The following is a 12,601-nucleotide window of genomic DNA, read 5'->3' on the forward strand; positions in this document are numbered from 1 at the left end:
CACCTGACTTTTTCTTATGGGAGTGCTTTAAAAGGACAAAGTGTGCCAACATTACCTACACAATTTGGCCAACTACGGGAAGCTATCACAGAAGAGTTTCACAGGATATAAGTATAGATCTGTTGCTTGTGACCAAAGGTGTCCAAACTCATGAGGTCGGCGCTCACGAGTTCGGAACTCACGCTCACTCGACCTTAACCTCACGAAGTGAGCGTGAGGTTGGGTGAGAGTGAGGTCAGAGTGATTATATGAGCGTGAGGTTGAGTAAGCGTGAGGTCAGACTGGTTATGTAAGCGTGAGGTTGAGTGAGCGTGAGGTCAGACCGGTGAGGTGAGTGTGAGGTCGAGTGAGCGTGAGGTCGAAATGAGTTTGTGAGCGTGAGGTTGAGTGAGCTTAGGTCAGAGTGATCACCTCTGCTTCTGACAACGTTGCTCTTCCTCTCCAGGCATGTATAGATTTGGATAATGCCATGGAAAACAGAGATTAACATTTTTGTAAGGAAAGGTATGAAAGTAATGTGTTTACGTTCAATCTTATGTTCAAGTTATGTTGATAGTTTCTTTACCGCAGTCTTTGAAACACCATATGCATCATATTATCATCCTTAGAATTTTCTCCTTATCCTCTTAAAATCCTTGAATCACCGTATGATTCGTGGTGAAATGTAGGCAATTAACTGGTATTTAATGCACTTAATTAATGGGTGTTTCTCCCAAACGTTTTATTCCTAATATCCCGTAAAAAAAAAAAAAATAAGATAAAAGTTCTCCCCTGCCTTTCTCTCTGCAAGTCGTACTAGCTTCAAAAATTGGAGTTGTTTGGTTCGAAATATTTCTTAATATTCATATTCACAAACCATGCTTTAAAATAACATTTGACAAGATATATAACTAGGAAATGTAATATTTTCCGAGGTACCTTTGATGCAGGTACCCGAACCTGGGACCCCAAATTTACGGAATTTAATGAATCTTTTTCGAAAAAAAAAAATGGAAATTTTTCCAAATTTATGGATCGTGACACGTAACTACGGTGTCATTCGAAAGCCTTGTTCATCCTAAATACATTTAAAAAATGAATCTGAGTAAATAGATTACGCACAAAGCTTTCTAAATAATGGTCTACAATACTTTTAGAAATTTAGAGATTTTCAAAAAAAAGTTTAAAAGAGATATGTGATTAAGTTTTAGAACTTCCAAACCTGTGCTTTGCATAAGTGTGGGAAACCAAATACAAAACAGTTACTATATCTGTCTGTCTATCGGTGCGTCTGTCTGTCGGGAGATATCGGAGTAAAACACGGTAAGACAAAGCGAAAAATGGTTTCCTGAAATGGATTTAGTGCCTCAAGAATATGTCCCATCTCCTTTCTTAACCCTCTATTCAAACCGGAAATGCTGGAAATATTTTACGATTTCTGGTTTCAACAGTGATCATCAAACAGAGGAAACGGTTAAGAGATATCGAGAAGCGGATTTTTAATATGGATTCCATGTCTAAAGGACATATTCTCTTTCTGCTTTTCACATATCTTCTAAAACCGGAAGTAGTAGACATTTGCAACCACTTTCCGGTTTCAATATTTATTTCCATAGAGCGAAAACGATAATAGGAGGCGGCTATCTTTTTCTATACATGATTCTGGATCGCAAAAACAGATTCTAGCTTTTGGATTCTGGATCGCAAGAATAGATTCTAGCTTCAGGATTCAGAATTGCAAAAACAGATTCTAGCTTTTGGATTCAGGATCGCAAGAACAGATTGCAGTTTTTAGACTCAGTATCGCAAAAACAGATTCTAGTTTTTTTGGATTCAGGATTGCAAGAACAGATTCTAATTTTTGGATTCAGGATCGCAAGAACAGATTCGAGCTTTCGGATTCAGGATTGCCAGAACAGATTCTAGCTTTTAGATTCAGGATCGCAAGAGCAGATTCTAGCTTTTATTCTCAGGATCACAAGAACAGATTCTAGCTTTTGGATTCAGAATTGCCAGAACAGATTCTAGCTTTTAGATTCAGGATCGCAAGAGCAGATTCTAGCTTTTATTCTCAGGATCACAAGAACTGATTCTAGCTTTTGGATTCAGGATTGCCAGAACAGATTCTAGCTTTTAGATTCAGGATCGCAAGAGCAGATTCTAGCTTTTAGGCTCAGGATCGCAAGAACAGATTCTAGCTTTTGGATTCAGGATTGCCAGAACAGATTCTAGCTTTTAGATTCAGGATCGCAAGAACAGATTGTAGCTTTTGGACTCAGGATCGCAAGAACAGATTGTAGCTTTTGGACTCAGGATCGCAAGAACAGATTGTAGCTTTTGGACTCAGGATCGCAAGAACAGATTCTAGCTTTCGGATTCAGGATTGCCAGAACAGATTCTAGCTTTTAGATTCAGGATCGCAAAGGCAGATTCTAGCTTTTAGGCTCAGGATTGCAAGAACAGATTCTACCTTTTAGATTCAGAATCGCAAGAGCAGATTTTAGCTTTCGGATTCAGGATCGCAAGAACAGATTGCAGCTTTTAGACTCAGTATCGCAAGAGCAGATTCTAGCTTTCGGATTCAGGATTGCCAGAACAGATTCTAGCTTTTAGATTCAGGATCGCAAGAGCAGATTCTAGCTTTTATTCTCAGGATCACAAGAACAGATTCTAGCTTTTGGATTCAGGATTGCCAGAACAGATTCTAGCTTTTAGATTCAGGATCGCAAGAGCAAATTCTAGCTTTTAGGCTCAGGATCGCAAGAACATATTCTAGCTTTTGGGTTCATGATTGCCAGAACAGATTCTAGCTTTTAGATTCAGGATCGCAAGAGCAGATTCTAGCTTTTAGGCTCAGGATTGCAAGAACAGATTCTACCTTTTAGATTCAGAATCGCAAGAACAGATTCTAGTTTTTTTGGATTCAGGATTGCCAGAACAGATTCTAGCTTTTAGATTCAGGATCGCAAGAGCAGATTCTAGCTTTCGGATTCAGGATTGCCAGAACAGATTCTAGCTTTTAGATTCAGGATCGCAAGAGCAGATTCTAGCTTTTAGGCTCAGGATTGCAAGAACAGATTCTACCTTTTAGATTCAGAATCGCAAGAACAGATTCTAGTTTTTTTGGATTCAGGATTGCCAGAACAGATTCTAGCTTTTAGATTCAGGATCGCAAGAGCAGATTCTAGCTTTTATTCTCAGGATCACAAGAACTGATTCTAGCTTTCGGATTCAGGATTGCCAGAACAGATTCTAGCTTTTAGATTCAGGATCGCAAGAGCAGATTCTAGCTTTTAGGCTCAGGATTGCAAGAACAGATTCTACCTTTTAGATTCAGAATCGCAAGAACAGATTCTAGTTTTTTTGGATTCAGGATTGCCAGAACAGATTCTAGCTTTTAGATTCAGGATCGCAAGAGCAGATTCTAGCTTTCGGATTCAGGATTGCCAGAACAGATTCTAGCTTTCGGATTCAGGATTGCCAGAACAGATTCTAGCTTTTAGATTCAGGATCGCAAGAGCAGATTCTAGCTTTTATTCTCAGGATCACAAGAACTGATTCTAGCTTTCGGATTCAGGATTGCCAGAACAGATTCTAGCTTTTAGATTCAGGATCGCAAGAGCAGATTCTAGCTTTTAGGCTCAGGATTGCAAGAACAGATTCTACCTTTTAGATTCAGAATCGCAAGAACAGATTCTAGTTTTTTTGGATTCAGGATTGCCAGAACAGATTCTAGCTTTTAGATTCAGGATCGCAAGAGCAGATTCTAGCTTTCGGATTCAGGATTGCCAGAACAGATTCTAGCTTTTAGATTCAGGATCGCAAGAGCAGATTCTAGCTTTTATTCTCAGGATCACAAGAACAGATTCTAGCTTTTGGATTCAGGATTGCCAGAACAGATTCTAGCTTTTAGATTCAGGATCGCAAGAGCAAATTCTAGCTTTTAGGCTCAGGATCGCAAGAACATATTCTAGCTTTTGGGTTCATGATTGCCAGAACAGATTCTAGCTTTTAGATTCAGGATCGCAAGAACAGATTGTAGCTTTTGGACTCAGGATCGCAAGAACAGATTGTAGCTTTTGGACTCAGGATCGCAAGAACAGATTCTAGCTTTCGGATTCATGATTGCCAGAACAGATTCTAGCTTTTAGATTCAGGATCGCAAGAGCAGATTCTAGCTTTTAGGCTCAGGATTGCAAGAACAGATTCTACCTTTTAGATTCAGAATCGCAAGAACAGATTCTAGCTTTTGGATTCAGAATCGCAAGAACAGATTCTAGCTTTCGGATTCAGGATTGCCAGAACAGATTCTAGCTTTTAGATTCAGGATCGCAAGAGCAGATTGTAGCTTTTAGGCTCAAGATCGCAAGAACAGATTCTAGCTTTTGGATTCAGGATTGCCAGAACAGATTCTAGCTTTTAGATTCAGGATCGCAAGAGCAGATTCTAGCTTTTATTCTCAGGATCACAAGAACAGATTCTAGCTTTTGGATTCAGAATTGCCAGAACAGATTCTAGCTTTTAGATTCAGGATCGCAAGAGCAGATTCTAGCTTTTAGGCTCAGGATTGCAAGAACAGATTCTACCTTTTAGATTCAGAATCGCAAGAACAGATTCTAGTTTTTTTGGATTCAGGATTGCCAGAACAGATTCTAGCTTTTAGATTCAGGATCGCAAGAGCAGATTCTAGCTTTCGGATTCAGGATTGCCAGAACAGATTCTAGCTTTTAGATTCAGGATCGCAAGAGCAGATTCTAGCTTTTATTCTCAGGATCACAAGAACAGATTCTAGCTTTTGGATTCAGGATTGCCAGAACAGATTCTAGCTTTTAGATTCAGGATCGCAAGAGCAAATTCTAGCTTTTAGGCTCAGGATCGCAAGAACATATTCTAGCTTTTGGGTTCATGATTGCCAGAACAGATTCTAGCTTTTAGATTCAGGATCGCAAGAACAGATTGTAGCTTTTGGACTCAGGATCGCAAGAACAGATTGTAGCTTTTGGACTCAGGATCGCAAGAACAGATTCTAGCTTTCGGATTCATGATTGCCAGAACAGATTCTAGCTTTTAGATTCAGGATCGCAAGAGCAGATTCTAGCTTTTAGGCTCAGGATTGCAAGAACAGATTCTACCTTTTAGATTCAGAATCGCAAGAACAGATTCTAGCTTTTGGATTCAGAATCGCAAGAACAGATTCTAGCTTTCGGATTCAGGATTGCCAGAACAGATTCTAGCTTTTAGATTCAGGATCGCAAGAGCAGATTGTAGCTTTTAGGCTCAAGATCGCAAGAACAGATTCTAGCTTTTGGATTCAGGATTGCCAGAACAGATTCTAGCTTTTAGATTCAGGATCGCAAGAGCAGATTCTAGCTTTTAGGCTCAGGATTGCAAGAACAGATTCTAGCTTTTGGATTCAGGATTGCAAGAACAGATTGTAGCTTTTAGATTCAGGATCGCAAGAACAGATTGTAGCTTTTGAACTCAGGATCGCAAGGACAGATCCTAGCTTTTGGATTCAAGATCACAAGAACAGATAGATTCCCATATTGATTTCTATACATTAAAAACTAAGAGATAGCGACAAACTGTTTTCCATATTGATTCAGAGTGCCAAGAACAGGTTCCGTCTCTGACCTTTCTCCTCTATTATTCCAACCAGAAATCCTAGATCCACTATTTCCGGTTTTAATATCGAATCACCATCGATGTGGAAATCTACGTTAGTTTCGAAATGAGAATTGAAAGACACTTTTTCCTCTTTCTTCATAATATGACTACATTCATCATTATTCTTCTTAACCTAAAGAGGACAATCATTTAAGACAGTAGTCATTTAATTTAATGAGTTTATAACAATAAAACATTTAACATTTAAAAAAAACTGTTAACGGTTGATTTAACATATTAATAACACTAGTTAATATCTCACGGTAAAAAAAATGGTAGACTACTTTTTTTTTCATAAGCAAAACTCTACTTCCCCGCGGCGGATTGTACAAAAAAATCGTGAATCATAAATTACAATGACGTTATTTGCAAGTTAATGCATACTTTCCACAACACACAATGTCACTGATTCCTCCGCATACATGACATGTTCCGAGTAATTTTCTAAACATGATGACACGAGAAAAAAATCACATAAGCGGTTATTTAACCAAAATGTGGAATTACTACGTGATCTCTCAACTTAAAAAAAAAAAAAAAGTATACAAACGCACTGAAAACAACTGTACAACTGAGACTCGTCACCGTTTACATACATATATTTATTTTCGTCTCTAGCGACAAGAGGAGGAAAAATACATAATTTATTAGAGCTAACTACGCTTGTTGTAGTATTAAATTGGGAAAATACATGGAGCTGTATCACATCTTGCATAAAATATTATATCACAATACCTTCCACAACTTCAGCTCTAAAAACTCTACAAAAATACTGTGTGCAGTCACCACAAGGACATATTTTACTATTATTATTGCATGTTTAAAGTGTATAGTAGCGAACTAACACTTGGGGAAAAATTCATTTCATTATTTACAAATTCTAAAGCTAAAATATGGCAGGACAGAATCCGTCCAATTTCTTCCTCTACCGTTTAAATAAAAGAAAAAAGTAACCTTAAAAACTGACATACCACTTTGATTGCATTCGTGTAAATCTTACAATGAAACTTTTTTTAAAAGTCCTTTGGAAATAAATTTTAGAACATATGAAACAGTAAATTTTGCAACATCTAAAAATATTATTAAGAGGAAGACAAACTGGTTGGGACATTAGCTAAGAAGGAACTGAATCATGAGGGATGTGCTAGAGGGTATGGTGGCAGGAAAGAGAGGGAGGGGGCTAAGAAGACTGCAATTGATGAACGATCGTGAAGACGAAGAGGTTAGTGGAAGACCGTGGAGCGTGGAAGCTTCTCAGTTGCAGCAAGTGAACTGCCAATAATGTCAGAATACCTATGACGATTATGAAGAAATACTGAATAGTATATTCTATATTATCTTAGAAATATTACATTATCTTGAAACACTGTAAGAATAAGGATTATTGAACGTACGAGACGGTACGAGGTGAATGTTGCCTCTTAGAAACATCGCAATATTACAAGATAAAATTTCACATCCCAGGAACATCGTAACATGAACGTCAGATACATCAAAAACTAGCAGCATAAGCGTTATAAAATTGGAAATACTGCAACGTTACATTGTTTCAGAAATTCTGGCAATTTGCAACATAAATGTTACAACGTATCACAATCATCGGTACAGAATCTTACTAGTACGAAACATTGCAACTAACAATTAATGTGTTAATGTATCAAAAGAAATCGTGATATAAACGTTCCTAATTGCAAAAACCTTGTACCCCGGTATTATAAACATCGTAATTAGCTCAAGAATTGCAAAATAAGCGATCTGCAACAAATTGTTACAATGTAACACAAGTATTACAACATAGCTCGTGTTAAAAAAATATCTTACAAGCAAAGGGCGCGATATCGAGACTCGAATTGCGCAATAATAGTTACATATCCTGAAAGAGCATCACGTAGTTAGTAAGTTACCAAATTATTAGCTGCAGTCCGCCAGTAGGGAAAAAGTTATGGGACTGTAAAGTTCAGAGCCTGGCGCACGAAAACCACACAAAACATAGCATTTGGCTTGTTACTCTTTGTATTGACAAGAGATAATGAACTCTAACGTATTCCCATCACAGAACATGATGTTTGACATAAGAAAATCTGTATGAGAAGAATTGTCAGTGTTGTCATCCATAGAAATTACAGTGTTGTCCGAATAAGAATACCGCGAAAAGCTTGGTTTACAGCTAATGAAAGAGTGAACACAACTGTTTTTTTGTGACATCATGTTTTCGTGGTTCGCAAATAACTACGTTTTACATAATACGTTATTTAGTTTGTAAGAATCAAAGTAGTTATAATATACTTGTATTAACATTATGTAACTGTTCGAGCGGTTGTGGGATCTGTTGCATTCACCAGCCATTCGTATATGATCATGCCCGTTATCACCGCTGCCGGGGAAATTTTGACGCCAATGTATGTCCTGGTGTCCGAAGGGAACGGCAAATTCCCCCACAATAAGCCCCCGGATCCGCCAAACATCAGAGCCTTTGCCGGAAGAACAGCGAAGATGTCGAAAGCGCAGCTGTCGGAATTTTATAACAAAGTGGCCTCGGATAGCATTCCCAACAACAGGGAGAATATCTATCTCTTGCTGGACTCGTGGACCCCAAACAAAGACGACGAGCTTTCCGATAAATTTGTTTCTGCAAATGTCACATTCAGGAAGCAATTGATCCCGGCTGGATGTACAGGACTGGTGCAGCCCTTGGACGTGTACTTTTTCCATCCTTACAAGAACCTTGTCAAGTTCGTCACTGACACAATTGTCTTGTCGCAGGAAGCGAACATCTGGCACCGTGACAATTTCCTGCGTCTCCAGTCGTTCAAGCTGTACCAATTCTGCGCTCCCCTGTTCCGCAACATGATTCGCTTTGGTTTCTATAAAGCGGGATACCTGACATCGCACCAGAAGCACTCCAGACACCAATTCAGTACTGTTTTGACTCCCTTACCAAAGAAATGTGTTATCGCTGCGCGTCGCTGGCTATCGTCCGATGTGCATATTGTACTAACTGTTTTTGTTTGGATCACTAGATACTTTCTGCTCTTCATATCAATTGTGTGGCTTAACACAGTCATTTATATAGCTATCTCCCCTTCCCAAACAAATATCATTTGCTATTGCACACCCAAACGGGTTATTCCTTCTGTTTGCCGTAGTCTCTCATGTTCACTTTGCAGTCCCATAATTTTGCCCTACTGGCGGACTGCAGTTAATAACGTGATCACTTCATGATTGATGCTCTTTCAGAATATACTTTATAACCCGTATTGTGCAACGCAAGTCCCGATCACGTACTATTGGCTTGCAAGCTTTTCGAGGTATTCTTATTCTGGCAACACTGTAATTTCTATGGATGGCAACACTGACAATTTTTCTCATACAGATTTTCTTATGTCAAACATCATGTTCTGTGATGGGAATACGTTAGAGTTCATTATCTCTTGTCAATACAAAGAGGAACAAGCCAAATGCTAAGATTTGTGTGGTTTTCGTACGCCAGGCTCTGAACTTTACAGTCCCATAACTTTTTCCCTACTGGCGGACTGCAGCTAATAATTTGGTAACTTACTAACTACGTGATGCTCTTTCAGGATATGTAACTATTATTGCGCAATTCGAGTCTCGATATCGCGCCCCTTGCTTGTTAGTATAAAAGGTCCCAACGATCTCAGAAATATTGCAAATGCGAACGTTTCAAGTTCTTCCGCTAGTTCAGTGGCTAGGGTGTGTAACTCAGGTGTATGGGGTCCCGGGTTCGATTCACGATGGGGAAGCATTAAAACTTGAACGTATTACGGTGATTTGGATTTCATCTTAAACTGTAGATCCACGTTTCGCATAGCCTCAGCGCTGAAAAGGGACGCAAAACTGCAACAAACAACAAACGTTTCATTTTTTTTTTTTTTAGATGTATTGAAAATTAAGTGTTGAGCGTCAAAGCAATATCGTAATGTTGTAATAGTAAGAAATAATTAAACAAAAGTATAAAAGTTTCCTTATAAATGTTCCAACATCAACATATTACAGCAAAAATATTGCAATATAAAATGTTATAAAATCTCAAAACGGTAAAAGTCGCTGGCGCTCTCGCCTTTGGTGCTAGCGGTCCCGGGTTCGATTCCCGGTGGAAACACTCGGTCGGGAAAAAAACTGTAAAAGCTTTTACAGGCCAGCCATCCTGAGTGAGGTTTTCTTGAGTTTTCCTTATTCAAATACCAGGCAAATACCGGGAGGAACCTAACATATAGGTCCCAGGCCTCTTCCTTCCTCCCCTTTCCACGGATAGTTTGATCGCCGAAGGACGTCAACCCTCATACGTGACGGGCTAACATGGCCACAGATGCCGAAAGTACAGAAATCTAATTCCTAATTCCTAAATCAAAACGGAAAGAAAAAAGATGAAGTACTTTGTATTTAACTTATTAAATTTCACTTGAGCACTACGTATTCAGTGTATAGGGCTAATATAAATATACCCATTGTATAATATTGTATGTTCCTATATATTCTCATAAACGTAAACAAAATGTTACGTGGTAATAGATGCATTAACTTACGACATAAATATTATATCGCATTAGAAACATGTTAACATAAAAAAGCACGAACAATAGCAGAAATACTGCAATATAAGCGTTTCAACAAGTCAGATATATCGTAAAACAAGAATTTTAGAAATGATAAAAAATGTATCAAAAAATTGCGATCTTGGTCAATAATTAGTTTTTGGATCAGGGGGCCACAAAATTCTTGAACGGCTCCTAAATCGAGTTTTCGTATGTTTTACGGAATAAGCACATCATACTGAGTTAACTGCTAGTTCGGGTTTGGCTACACTGTATGTAGTTAAGATATAATGCCTACAAGAAATTTTTTGAATGAAATATATTGGTTCTTTTGATCCAATAAATGTTAGAACGTACTATGAAAAAAAAAAACGTGTTAATAAGTAATCTTTAGAATTTAAAGTGTTAAAAGTGACTTAAAAATATTCAAACGTCAACGTAATACAGCAAAAAACTTTGAAACATAAAGGTTATAACGTCTTGAAACGTTTCAATTGAGAAACATTGAAAATACTTTGCATCTGACTGCATTAAATTTCACTTCTTGAGCACTGTTGTGTATATATAAAATAGACTTCCATTAAGTTGTCTTTTATAATTAAATGGAGAGCATCTAAAGTAGTTAATATAAACTTTTAGGCTTATCCTGCCTTTTTCTTTCTCCTTTGAATAATAAGTAAAGAAAAAAAGCCCCCTTTTAATTATTTCATTAACCGTATTTTGCCGTTGTATCTAAAGCTTCTCTTGAAATATGGTTTTCTTGGTTAAATCCTTTTCCAGCCTTCGCTGTCTTCAAAAAATACTAAATCAGCAAGAAAAGATGAGTTGAACGAAGATGGTAGCAAAGAAAGAAAGAACAAAAGAGACGACGCTAACTTGCATGCTTCGCATTTTAATTGAAAAATTAACATCTACGATGAAGTTTTTGAAAAGAAAATGGCGTGAATCCTTATTGTTGTTTAAGAAGTGCTTACGTAACTTCATTTTTCTTCTTTTCTGTCTGTCTATATACCTTTCTTGCTTCATCCAGTAAGATCGAAGCCACACGATTAACTGTGAGGAGAGGTAGGGAATTATATTTTAAATGAGTAATCAATATTAGGTCAAAACTAGAGATAGTTTCCAAATGTGAATCACAGGTTATCTCAAAGTTGTAGGTTATCTCAAAAGATCCAATATATTTCAATCAAAAATTTTCTTGTAGGCCATATATATGGAGAATTACATATAGTGTAGCCGAGCCCAATGGGCCATTCAAAAATTTTGTGGCCCCTGATCAAAGTGGATCAAAATATCCAATATATTTCAATCAAAAATTTTTCTTGTAGGCCATATATATGGAGAATTACATATAGTGTAGCCGAGCCCAATGGGCCTTTCAAAAATGTTGTGGCCCCTGATCAAAGTGGATCAAAATATCTAATATATTTCAATCAAAAATTTTTCTTGTTGGCCATATATATGGAGAATTACATACAGTGTAGCCGAGCCCAATGGGCCATTCAAAAATTTTGTGGCCCCTGATCAAAGTGAATCAAAATATCCAATATATTTCAATCAAAACTTTTTCTTGTAGGCCATATATATGGAGAATTACATATAGTGTAGCCGAGCCCAATGGGCCATTCAAAAATTTCGTGGCCCCTGATCAAAGTGAATCAAAATATCCAATATATTTCAATCAAAAAATTTTCTTGTAGGCCTTATATCTGGAGAACTACATATAGTGTAACCAAACCCAAACTATCGGTTAACTTAATATGATGTGCTTATTCCGTAGAAAATACAAAAACTCGATTTAGAGGCTGTTCAAAAATTTTGTGGCCCCTGATCCAAAAAGTAATTATTGGCCAAGATCGCAATCTTTTGATCTTTTTTCCCCCTAAAATTCTTGTTTATTATGTCTTTGAAAGATCCTGAATTGAAACACTGAACGTGAAAAGCCTCAAATCAATTCAGCATGTCTTATAGGTATACGAGTTAGTTATCCTGTGATCTACCGACGTATTCTCTCAGACGTAGAGGGCCGCGGTGGCTCAGTGGTAGAGCGTTCACCTCTGGTGCTTGGGGTTCCGGGTTCGATCCCAGCCCCCGCAAGTGAAGTTTGTGGTGGACAAACACCGTGTGCGTGGGTTTCCTCGGGGTTCTCCCGTTTCCTCCCACTTTCTTCATTCCAGCATATCATTCATTACTCACCATCACCGTCTCCTTTAGCCTAACCGGCATAACCGTGGGACGTAAAACTTAAAGGTTTCATTTCATTTTCAAAGTTTTCTCTCAGACGTAATGCTTAACTCTTTGAAGCACGGTGGTACTTATGTTATACCATCTTTTAGATAACGATTTAGAAACACAGTGCCGCAAAGAGTTAATTGCATAGCAATGGACTCGAGAATGAA

The sequence above is a fragment of the Thermobia domestica genome, chromosome 18 (genome assembly GCF_964235325.1).
Source record: "Thermobia domestica chromosome 18, izTheDome1.hap1.1, whole genome shotgun sequence".
Classification (NCBI taxonomy): domain Eukaryota; kingdom Metazoa; phylum Arthropoda; class Insecta; order Zygentoma; family Lepismatidae; genus Thermobia; species Thermobia domestica.